This window comes from Salvelinus namaycush, chromosome 28 (genome assembly GCF_016432855.1).
Source record: "Salvelinus namaycush isolate Seneca chromosome 28, SaNama_1.0, whole genome shotgun sequence".
NCBI classification, from domain to species: domain Eukaryota; kingdom Metazoa; phylum Chordata; class Actinopteri; order Salmoniformes; family Salmonidae; genus Salvelinus; species Salvelinus namaycush.
Genome location: NC_052334.1, coordinates 7,383,523 through 7,395,699, shown reverse-complemented (window position 1 = coordinate 7,395,699; position 12,177 = coordinate 7,383,523). Strand labels below are relative to the sequence as shown.

At 54.9% G+C, this 12,177-nt stretch overlaps 1 protein-coding gene across 1 annotated transcript in view; it reads left to right on the top strand.

Annotated features, from left to right (window-relative positions):
* txlnbb (taxilin beta b) overlaps positions 1 to 12,177 on the top strand; it is a 29,459-nt gene that overhangs the window by 5,579 nt on the left and 11,703 nt on the right. The window lies entirely within an intron of this gene.

Sequence of the window (12,177 nt, the reverse complement as noted above, 5' to 3'; positions counted from 1 at the left end):
ATGTAATTGCTAAAATATACTTGCGTATCAAAAGTAAAAGTAAAAGTATAAATCATTTCACGTTCCTTGTATTAAGCAAACCAGACGGCACCATTTTCTTGTTGTTTTTTAATTTATGCATAGCCAGCGGCACGTTGAAACACTCAGACATCATTTACAAACGAAGCATGTGTTTAGTGAGTCCGCCAGATCAGAGGCAGTAGGGATGACCAGGGATGTTCTCTTGATAAGTGTGTCAATTAGACCTGCTAAGCATTCAAATTGTAACAGGTACTTTAGGGTGTCAGGGAAAATGTATTGAGTACAAAGTACACAATTTGTCAGAAAGTAAAAGTTGTCAATAAGATAAATAGTAAAGTAAAGTACAGATACCCCAAAAAACGAATTAAGTAGTACTTTAAAGTATGTTTACCTAAGTACTTTACACCACTTCCCAGAGGTAGTGTTGATCCATGCCCCAGAGGTAGTGTTGATCCATGCCCCAGAGGTAGTGTTGATCCATGCCCCAGAGGTAGTGCTGATCCATGCCCCAAAGGTAGTGCTGATCCAGACCCCAGAAGTAGTGCTGATCCATGCCCCAGAGGTAGTGCTGATCCATGCCCCAGAGGTAGTGCTGATCCAGACCCCAGAAGTAGTGTTGATCCATGCCCCAGAGGTAGTGCTGATCCATGCCGGAGAGGTAGTGTTGATCCATGCCCCAGAGGTAGTGCTGATCCATGCCCCAGAGGTAGTGTTGATCCATGCCCCAGAGGTAGTGCTGATCCATACCCCAGAGGTAGTGCTGATCCAGACCCCAGAGGTAGTGCTGATCCATACCCCAGAGGTAGTGCTGATCCATACCCCAGAGGTAGTGTTGATCCATGCCCCAGAGGTAGTGCTGATCCATGCCCTAGAGGTAGTGCTGATCCATGCCCAGGAGGTAGTGCTGATCCATGCCCCAGACGTAGTGCTGATCCATGCCCCAGAGGAAGTGCTGATCCATGCCCCAGAGGTAGTGCTGATCCAAACCCCAGAGGAAGTGCTGATCCATGCCCCAGAGGTAGTGCTGATCCAAACCCCAGAGGTAGTGCTGATCCAGACCCCAGAGGTAGTGTTGATCCATGCCCCAGAGGTAGTGTTGAGCCATGCCCCAGAGGTAGTGTTGATCCATGCCCCAGAGGTAGTGCTGATCCATGCCCCAGAGGTAGTGCTGATCCATGCCCCAGAGGTAGTGCTGATCCATGCCCCAGAGGTAGTGCTGATCCATGCCCCAGAGGTAGTGCTGATCCAGACCCCAGAGGTAGTGTTGATCCATGCCCCAGAGGTAGTGTTGAGCCATACCCCAGAGGTAGTGTTGATCCATGCCCCAGAGGTAGTGCTGATCCATGCCCCAGAGGTAGTGTTGATCCATGCCCCAGAGGTAGTGCTGATCCATGCCCCAGAGGTAGTGCTGATCCATGCCCCAGAGGTAGTGCTGATCCATGCCCCAGAGGTAGTGCGGATCCATGCCCCAGAGGTAGTGTTGATCCATGCCCCAGAGGTAGTGCTGATCCATGCCCCAGAGGTAGTGCTGATCCATGCCCCAGAGGTAGTGTTGATCCACGCCCCAGAGGTAGTGTTGATCCACGCCCCAGAGGTAGTGTTGATCCACGCCCCAGAGGTAGTGTTGATCCAGACCCCAGAGGTAGTGCTGATCCAGACCCCAGAGGTAGTGCTGATCCATACCTCAGAGGTAGTGCTGATCCATGCCCCAGAGGTAGTGCTGATCCATGCCCCAGAGGTAGTGCTGATCCAAGCCCCAGAGGTAGTGCTGATCCATGCCACAGAGGTAGTGTTGATCCATGCCACAGAGGTAGTGTTGATCCATGCCCCCAGAGGTAGTGCTGATCCATGCCCCCAGAGGTAGTGCTGATCCATGCCCCAGAGGTAGTGCTGATCCATGCCCCAGAGGTAGATCCAGACCCCAGAGGTAGTGTTGATCCATGCCCCAGAGGTAGTGTTGATCCATACGCCAGAGGTAGTGCTGATCCATGGCCCAGAGGTAGTGCTGATCCATGCCCCAGAGGTAGTGCTGATCCATGCCCCAGAGGTATTGTTGATCCATGCCCCAGAGGTAGTGTTGATCCATGCCCCAGAGGTAGTGTTGATCCATGCCCCAGAGGTAGTGCTGATCCATGCCCCAGAGGTAGTGTTGATCCATGCCCCAGAGGTAGTGTTGATCCAGACCCCAGAGGTAGTGTTGATCCAGACCCCAGAGGTAGTGCTGATCCAGACCCCAGAGGTAGTGTTGATCCAGACCCCAGAGGTAGTGTTGATCCAGACCCCAGAGGTAGTGTTGATCCATCCCCCAGAGGTAGTGTTGATCCATGCCCCAGAGGTAGTGCTGATCCAGACCCCAGAGGTAGTGCTGATCCAGACCCCAGAGGTAGTGTTGATCCATACCCCAGAGGTAGTGTTGATCCATGCCCCAGAGGTAGTGCTGATCCATGCCCCAGAGGTAGATCCAGACCCCAGAGGTAGTGCTGATCCATGCCACAGAGGTAGTGTTGATCCATGCCACAGAGGTAGTGTTGATCCATGCCCCCAGAGGTAGTGCTGATCCATGCCCCCAGAGGTAGTGCTGATCCATGCCCCAGAGGTAGTGCTGATCCATGCCCCAGAGGTAGATCCAGACCCCAGAGGTAGTGTTGATCCATGCCCCAGAGGTAGTGTTGATCCATACGCCAGAGGTAGTGCTGATCCATGGCCCAGAGGTAGTGCTGATCCATGCCCCAGAGGTAGTGCTGATCCATGCCCCAGAGGTATTGTTGATCCATGCCCCAGAGGTAGTGTTGATCCATGCCCCAGAGGTAGTGTTGATCCATGCCCCAGAGGTAGTGCTGATCCATGCCCCAGAGGTAGTGTTGATCCATGCCCCAGAGGTAGTGTTGATCCAGACCCCAGAGGTAGTGTTGATCCAGACCCCAGAGGTAGTGCTGATCCAGACCCCAGAGGTAGTGTTGATCCAGACCCCAGAGGTAGTGTTGATCCAGACCCCAGAGGTAGTGTTGATCCATCCCCCAGAGGTAGTGTTGATCCATGCCCCAGAGGTAGTGCTGATCCAGACCCCAGAGGTAGTGCTGATCCAGACCCCAGAGGTAGTGTTGATCCATACCCCAGAGGTAGTGTTGATCCATGCCCCAGAGGTAGTGCTGATCCAGACCCCAGAGGTAGTGTTGATCCATACCCCAGAGGTAGTGTTGATCCATGCCTCAGAGGTAGTACTGATCCATACCCCAGAGGTAGTGCTGATCCAGACCCCAGAGGTAGTGCTGATACAGACCCCAGAAGTAGTGTTGATCCAGACCCCAGAGGTAGTGCTGATCTAGACCCCAGAGGTAGTGCTGATCCAGACCCCAGAGGTAGTGCTGATCCAGACCCCAGAGGTAGTGCTGATCCAGACCCCAGAGGTAGTGCTGATCCAGACCCCAGAGGTAGTGTGGATCCATACCCCAGAGGTTGTGTTGATCCATGCCCCAGAGGTTGTGTTGATCCATGCCCCAGAGGTAGTGCTGATCCAGACCCCAGAGGTAGTGTTGATCCATACCCCAGAGGTAGTGCTGATCCATACCCCAGAGGTAGTGCTTATCCATACCCCAGAGGTAGTGTTGATCCATGCCCCAGAGGTAGTGCTGATCCATGCCCCAGAGGTAGTGTTGATCCATACCCCAGAGGTAGTGCTGATCCAGACCCCAGAGGTAGTGCTGATCCAGACCCCAGAGGTAGTGTTTATCCAGACCCCAGAGGTAGTGCTGATCCATACCCCAGAGGTAGTGCTGATCCAGACCCCAGAGGTAGTGCTGATCCAGACCCCAGAGGTAGTGCTGATCCAGACCCCAGAGGTAGTGCTGATCCAGACCCCAGAGGTAGTGCTGATCCAGACCCCAGAAGTAGTGTTGATCCAGACCCCAGAGGTAGTGCTGATCCAGACCCCAGAGGTAGTGCTGATCCAGACCCCAGAGGTAGTGCTGATCCAGACCCCAGAGGTAGTGCTGATCCAGACCCCAGAGGTAGTGCTGATCCAGACCCCAGAGGTAGTGTGGATCCATACCCCAGAGGTAGTGTGGATCCATGCCCCAGAGGTTGTGTTGATCCATGCCCCAGAGGTAGTGCTGATCCAGACCCCAGAGGTAGTGTTGATCCATACCCCAGAGGTAGTGCTGATCCATACCCCAGAGGTAGTGCTTATCCATACCCCAGAGGTAGTGTTGATCCATGCCCCAGAGGTAGTGCTGATCCAGACCCCAGAGGTAATGTTGATCCATGCCCCAGAGGTAGTGTTGATCCAAGCCCCAGAGGTAGTGTTGATCCATGCCCCAGATGTTGTCCTGATCAATGCCCCAGAGGTAGATCCAGACCCCAGAGGTAGTGCTGATCCATGCCACAGAGGTAGTGTTGATCCATGCCACAGAGGTAGTGTTGATCCATGCCCCCAGAGGTAGTGCTGATCCATGCCCCCAGAGGTAGTGCTGATCCATGCCCCAGAGGTAGTGCTGATCCATGCCCCAGAGGTAGATCCAGACCCCAGAGGTAGTGTTGATCCATGCCCCAGAGGTAGTGTTGATCCATACGCCAGAGGTAGTGCTGATCCATGGCCCAGAGGTAGTGCTGATCCATGCCCCAGAGGTAGTGCTGATCCATGCCCCAGAGGTATTGTTGATCCATGCCCCAGAGGTAGTGTTGATCCATGCCCCAGAGGTAGTGTTGATCCATGCCCCAGAGGTAGTGCTGATCCATGCCCCAGAGGTAGTGTTGATCCATGCCCCAGAGGTAGTGTTGATCCAGACCCCAGAGGTAGTGTTGATCCAGACCCCAGAGGTAGTGCTGATCCAGACCCCAGAGGTAGTGTTGATCCAGACCCCAGAGGTAGTGTTGATCCAGACCCCAGAGGTAGTGTTGATCCATCCCCCAGAGGTAGTGTTGATCCATGCCCCAGAGGTAGTGCTGATCCAGACCCCAGAGGTAGTGCTGATCCAGACCCCAGAGGTAGTGTTGATCCATACCCCAGAGGTAGTGTTGATCCATGCCCCAGAGGTAGTGCTGATCCAGACCCCAGAGGTAGTGTTGATCCATACCCCAGAGGTAGTGTTGATCCATGCCTCAGAGGTAGTACTGATCCATACCCCAGAGGTAGTGCTGATCCAGACCCCAGAGGTAGTGCTGATACAGACCCCAGAAGTAGTGTTGATCCAGACCCCAGAGGTAGTGCTGATCTAGACCCCAGAGGTAGTGCTGATCCAGACCCCAGAGGTAGTGCTGATCCAGACCCCAGAGGTAGTGCTGATCCAGACCCCAGAGGTAGTGCTGATCCAGACCCCAGAGGTAGTGTGGATCCATACCCCAGAGGTTGTGTTGATCCATGCCCCAGAGGTTGTGTTGATCCATGCCCCAGAGGTAGTGCTGATCCAGACCCCAGAGGTAGTGTTGATCCATACCCCAGAGGTAGTGCTGATCCATACCCCAGAGGTAGTGCTTATCCATACCCCAGAGGTAGTGTTGATCCATGCCCCAGAGGTAGTGCTGATCCATGCCCCAGAGGTAGTGTTGATCCATACCCCAGAGGTAGTGCTGATCCAGACCCCAGAGGTAGTGCTGATCCAGACCCCAGAGGTAGTGTTTATCCAGACCCCAGAGGTAGTGCTGATCCATACCCCAGAGGTAGTGCTGATCCAGACCCCAGAGGTAGTGCTGATCCAGACCCCAGAGGTAGTGCTGATCCAGACCCCAGAGGTAGTGCTGATCCAGACCCCAGAGGTAGTGCTGATCCAGACCCCAGAGGTAGTGCTGATCCAGACCCCAGAAGTAGTGTTGATCCAGACCCCAGAGGTAGTGCTGATCCAGACCCCAGAGGTAGTGCTGATCCAGACCCCAGAGGTAGTGCTGATCCAGACCCCAGAGGTAGTGCTGATCCAGACCCCAGAGGTAGTGCTGATCCAGACCCCAGAGGTAGTGTGGATCCATACCACAGAGGTAGTGTGGATCCATGCCCCAGAGGTTGTGTTGATCCATGCCCCAGAGGTAGTGCTGATCCAGACCCCAGAGGTAGTGTTGATCCATACCCCAGAGGTAGTGCTGATCCATACCCCAGAGGTAGTGCTTATCCATACCCCAGAGGTAGTGTTGATCCATGCCCCAGAGGTAGTGCTGATCCAGACCCCAGAGGTAATGTTGATCCATGCCCCAGAGGTAGTGTTGATCCAAGCCCCAGAGGTAGTGTTGATCCATGCCCCAGATGTTGTCCTGATCAATGCCCCAGAGGTAGTGCTGATCCATGCCCCAGAGGTAGTGCTGATCCATGCCCAGGAGGTAGTGCTGATCCATGCCCCAGAGATAGTGTTGATCCATGCCCCAGAGGTAGTGCTGATCCATGCCCCCAGAGGTAGTGCTGATCCATGCCCCAGAGGTAGTGCTGATCCAAACCCCAGAGGTAGTGCTGATCCAGACCCCAGAGGTAGTGTTGATCCATGCCCCAGAGGTAGTGTTGATCCATGCACCAGAGGTAGAGCTGATCCATGCCCCAGAGGTAGTGTTGATCCATGCCCCAGAGGCAGTGTTGAGCCATACCCCAGAGGTAGTGTTGATCCATGCCCCAGAGGTAGTGTTGATCCATGCACCAGAGGTAGAGCTGATCCATGCCGCAGAGGTAGTGTTGATCCATGCCCCAGAGGTAGTTCTGATCCATGCCCCAGAGGTAGTGCTGATCCATGCCCCAGAGGTAGTGTTGATCCATACCCCAGAGGTAGTGCTGATCCATACCCCAGAGGTAGTGCTGATCCAGACCCCAGAGGTAGTGTTGATCCATGCCCCAGAGGTAGTGTTGAGCCATACCCCAGAGGTAGTGTTGATCCATGCCCCAGAGGTAGTGCTGATCCATGCCCCAGAGGTAGTGTTGATCCATGCCCCAGAGGTAGTGTTGATCCATGCCCCAGAGGTAGTGCTGATCCATGCCCCAGAGGTAGTGCTGATCCATGCCCCAGAGGTAGTGCGGATCCATGCCCCAGAGGTAGTGTTGATCCATGCCCCAGAGGTAGTGCTGATCCATGCCCCAGAGGTAGTGCTGATCCACGCCCCAGAGGTAGTGTTGATCCACACCCCAGAGGTAGTGTTGATCCACGCCCCAGAGGTAGTGTTGATCCAGACCCCAGAGGTAGTGCTGATCCAGACCCCAGAGGTAGTGCTGATCCATACCCCAGAGGTAGTGCTGATCCATGCCCCAGAGGTAGTGCTGATCCATGCCCCAGAGGTAGTGCTGATCCAAGCCCCAGAGGTAGTGCTGATCCATGCCACAGAGGTAGTGTTGATCCATGCCACAGAGGTAGTGTTGATCCATGCCCCCAGAGGAAGTGCTGATCCATGCCCCCAGAGGTAGTGCTGATCCATGCCCCAGAGGTAGTGCTGATCCATGCCCCAGAGGTAGATCCAGACCCCAGAGGTAGTGTTGATCCATGCCCCAGAGGTAGTGTTGATCCATACGCCAGAGGTAGTGCTGATCCATGCCCCAGAGGTAGTGTTGATCCATACGCCAGAGGTAGTGCTGATCCATGGCCCAGAGGTAGTGCTGATCCATGCCCCAGAGGTAGTGCTGATCCAGACCCCAGAGGTAGTGTTGATCCATGCCCCAGAGGTAGTGTTGATCCATGCCCCAGAGGTAGTGTTGATCCATGCCCCAGAGGTAGTGCTGATCCATGCCCCAGAGGTAGTGTTGATCCATGCCCCAGAGGTAGTGTTGATCCATGCCCCAGAGGTAGTGCTGATCCATGCCCCAGAGGTAGTGCTGATCCATGCCCCAGAGGTAGTGCGGATCCATGCCCCAGAGGTAGTGTTGATCCATGCCCCAGAGGTAGTGCTGATCCATGCCCCAGAGGTAGTGCTGATCCACGCCCCAGAGGTAGTGTTGATCCACACCCCAGAGGTAGTGTTGATCCACGCCCCAGAGGTAGTGTTGATCCAGACCCCAGAGGTAGTGCTGATCCAGACCCCAGAGGTAGTGCTGATCCATACCCCAGAGGTAGTGCTGATCCATGCCCCAGAGGTAGTGCTGATCCATGCCCCAGAGGTAGTGCTGATCCAAGCCCCAGAGGTAGTGCTGATCCATGCCACAGAGGTAGTGTTGATCCATGCCACAGAGGTAGTGTTGATCCATGCCCCCAGAGGAAGTGCTGATCCATGCCCCCAGAGGTAGTGCTGATCCATGCCCCAGAGGTAGTGCTGATCCATGCCCCAGAGGTAGATCCAGACCCCAGAGGTAGTGTTGATCCATGCCCCAGAGGTAGTGTTGATCCATACGCCAGAGGTAGTGCTGATCCATGCCCCAGAGGTAGTGTTGATCCATACGCCAGAGGTAGTGCTGATCCATGGCCCAGAGGTAGTGCTGATCCATGCCCCAGAGGTAGTGCTGATCCAGACCCCAGAGGTAGTGTTGATCCATGCCCCAGAGGTAGTGTTGATCCATGCCCCAGAGGTAGTGTTGATCCATGCCCCAGAGGTAGTGTTGATCCATGCCCCAGAGGTAGTGTTGATCCATGCCCCAGAGGTAGTGTTGATCCAGACCCCAGAGGTAGTGTTGATCCAGACCCCAGAGGTAGTGCTGATCCAGACCCCAGAGGTAGTGTTGATCCAGACCCCAGAGGTAGTGTTGATCCAGACCCCAGAGGTAGTGTTGATCCATCCCCCAGAGGTAGTGTTGATCCATGCCCCAGAGGTAGTGCTGATCCAGACCCCAGAGGTAGTGCTGATCCAGACCCCAGAGTTAGTGCTGATCCAGACCCCAGAGGTAGTGCTGATCCAGACCCCAGAGGTAGTGTGGATCCATACCCCAGAGGTTGTGTTGATCCATGCCCCAGAGGTTGTGTTGATCCATGCCCCAGAGGTAGTGCTGATCCAGACCCCAGAGGTAGTGTTGATCCATACCCCAGAGGTAGTGCTGATCCATACCCCAGAGGTAGTGCTTATCCATACCCCAGAGGTAGTGTTTATCCAGACCCCAGAGGTAGTGCTGATCCATACCCCAGAGGTAGTGCTGATCCAGACCCCAGAGGTAGTGCTGATCCAGACCCCAGAGGTAGTGCTGATCCAGACCCCAGAGGTAGTGCTGATCCAGACCCCAGAGGTAGTGCTGATCCAGACCCCAGAAGTAGTGTTGATCCAGACCCCAGAGGTAGTGCTGATCCAGACCCCAGAGGTAGTGCTGATCCAGACCCCAGAGGTAGTGCTGATCCAGACCCCAGAGGTAGTGCTGATCCAGACCCCAGAGGTAGTGCTGATCCAGACCCCAGAGGTAGTGTGGATCCATACCCCAGAGGTAGTGTTGATCCATGCCCCAGAGGTTGTGTTGATCCATGCCCCAGAGGTAGTGCTGATCCAGACCCCAGAGGTAGTGCTGATCCAGACCCCAGAGGTAGTGCTGATCCATACCCCAGAGGTAGTGCTTATCCATACCCCAGAGGTAGTGTTGATCCATGCCCCAGAGGTAGTGCTGATCCATGCCCCAGAGGTAGTGTTGATCCATACCCCAGAGGTAGTGCTGATCCAGACCCCAGAGGTAGTGCTGATCCAGACCCCAGAGGTAGTGTTTATCCAGACCCCAGAGTTAGTGCTGATCCATACCCCAGAGGTAGTGCTGATCCATACCCCAGAGGTAGTGCTGATCCAGACCCCAGAGGTAGTGCTGATCCAGACCCCAGAGGTAGTGCTGATCCAGACCCCAGAGGTAGTGTTGATCCAGACCCCAGAGGTAGTGTTGATCCAGACCCCAGAGGTAGTGCTGATCCAGACCCCAGAGGTAGTGCTGATCCATACCCCAGAGGTAGTGCTGATCCAGACCCCAGAGGTAGTGTTGATCCAGACCCCAGAGGTAGTGCTGATCCATACCCCAGAGGTAGTGCTGATCCATACCCCAGAGGTAGTGCTGATCCAGACCCCAGAGGTAGTGCTGATCCAGACCCCAGAGGTAGTGCTGATCCAGACCCCAGAGGTAGTGCTGATCCAGACCCAGAGGTAGTTCTGATCCAGACCCAAGAGGTAGTGCTGATCCAGACCCCAGAGGTAGTGCTGATCCATACCCCAGAGGTAGTGCTGATCCAGACCCCAGAGGTAGTGTTGATCCAGACCCCAGAGGTAGTGCTGATCCAGACCCCAGAGGTAGTGCTGATCCAGACCCCAGAGGTAGTGTTGATCCAGACCCCAGAGGTAGTGCTGATCCAGACCCCAGAGGTAGTGCTGATCCAGACCCCAGAGGTAGTGCTGATCCATACCCCAGAGGTAGTGCTGATCCAGACCACAGAGGTAGTGCTGATCCAGACCCCAGAGGTAGTGCTGATCCAGACCCCAGAGGTAGTGTTGATCCAGACCCCAGAGGTAGTGTTGATCCAGACCCCAGAGGTAGTGTTGATCCAGACCCCAGAGGTAGTGTTGATCCAGACCCCAGAGGTAGTGTTGATCCATGCCCCAGAGGTAGTGCTGATCCAGACCCCAGAAGTAGTGTTGATCCATGCCCCAGAGGTAGTGCTGATCCATGCCCCCAGAGGTAGTGTTGATCCAGACCCCAGAAGTAGTGCTGATCCATGCCCCAGAGATAGTCCTGATCCAGACCCCAGAAGAAGTGTTGATCCATGCCCCAGAGGTAGTGCTGATCCATGCCGCAGAGGTAGTGTTGATCCATGCCCCAGAGGTAGTGCTGATCCATGCCCCAGAGGTAGTGTTGATCCATGCCCCAGAGGTAGTGCTGATCCATGCCCCAGAGGCAGTGTTGATCCATACCCCAGAGGTAGTGCTGATCCATGCCGCAGAGGTAGTGTTGATCCATGCCCCAGAGGTAGTGCTGATCCATGCCCCAGAGGTAGTGTTGATCCATGCCCCAGAGGTAGTGCTGATCCATGCCCCAGAGGCAGTGTTGATCCATACCCCAGAGGTAGTGCTGATCCATACCCCAGAGGTAGTGCTGATCCAGACCCCAGAGGTAATGTTGATCCATGCCCCAGAGGTATTGTTGATCCAAGCCCCAGAGGTAGAGTTGATCCATGCCCCAGATGTAGTCCTGATCAATGCCCCAGAGGTAGTGCTGATCCATGCCCCAGAGGTAGTGCTGATCCATGCCCCAGAGATAGTGTTGATCCATGCCCAGAGGTAGTGCTGATCCATGCCCCAGAGGTAGTGCTGATCCATGCCCCAGAGGAAGTGCTGATCCAGACCCCAGAAGCAGTGTTGAGCCATGCCCCAGAGGTAGTGTTGATCCATACCCCAGAGGTAGTGTTGATCCATGCCCCAGAGGAAGTGTTGATCCATGCACCAGAGGTAGTGCTGATCCATGCCCCAGAGGTAGTGCTGATCCATGCCCCAGAGGTAGTGCTGATCCATGCCCCAGAGGTTGTGTTGATCCATGCCCCAGAGGTAGTGCTGATCCATACCCCAGAGGTAGTGCTGATCCAGACCCCAGAGGTAGTGCTGATCCAGACCCCAGAGGTAGTGTTGATCCATGCCCCAGAGGTAGTGTTGATCCATGCCCCAGAGGTAGTGTTGAGCCATGCCCCAGAGGTAGTGTTGATCCATGTCCCAGAGGTAGTGCTGATCCATGCCCCAGAGGTAGTGCTGATCCATGCCCCAGAGGTAGTGCTGATCCATGCCCCAGAGGTAGTGTTGATCCACACCCCAGAGGTAGTGTTGATCCACACCCCAGAGGTAGTGTTGATCCACGCCCCAGAGGTAGTGCTGATCCAGACCCCAGAGGTAGTGCTGATCAATACCCCAGAGGTAGTGCTGATCAATACCCCAGAGGTAGTGCTGATCCATGCCCCAGAGGTAGTGCTGATCCATGCCCCAGAGGTAGTGCTGATCCATGCCACAGAGGTAGTGTTGATCCATGCCACAGAGGTAGTGTTGATCCATGCCCCCATAGGTAGTGCTGATCCATGCCCCCAGAGGTAGTGCTGATCCATGCCCCAGAGGTAGTGTTGATCCATGCCCCAGAGGTAGTGCTGATCCATGCCCCAGAGGTAGATCCAGACCCCAGAGGTAGTGTTGATCCATGCCCCAGATGTAGTGTTGATCCATGCCCCAGAGGTAGTGCTGATCCATGCCCCAGAGGTAGTGCTGATCCATGCCCCAGAGGTAGATCCAGACCCCAGAGGTAGTGTTGATCCATGCCCCAGATGTAGTGTTGAT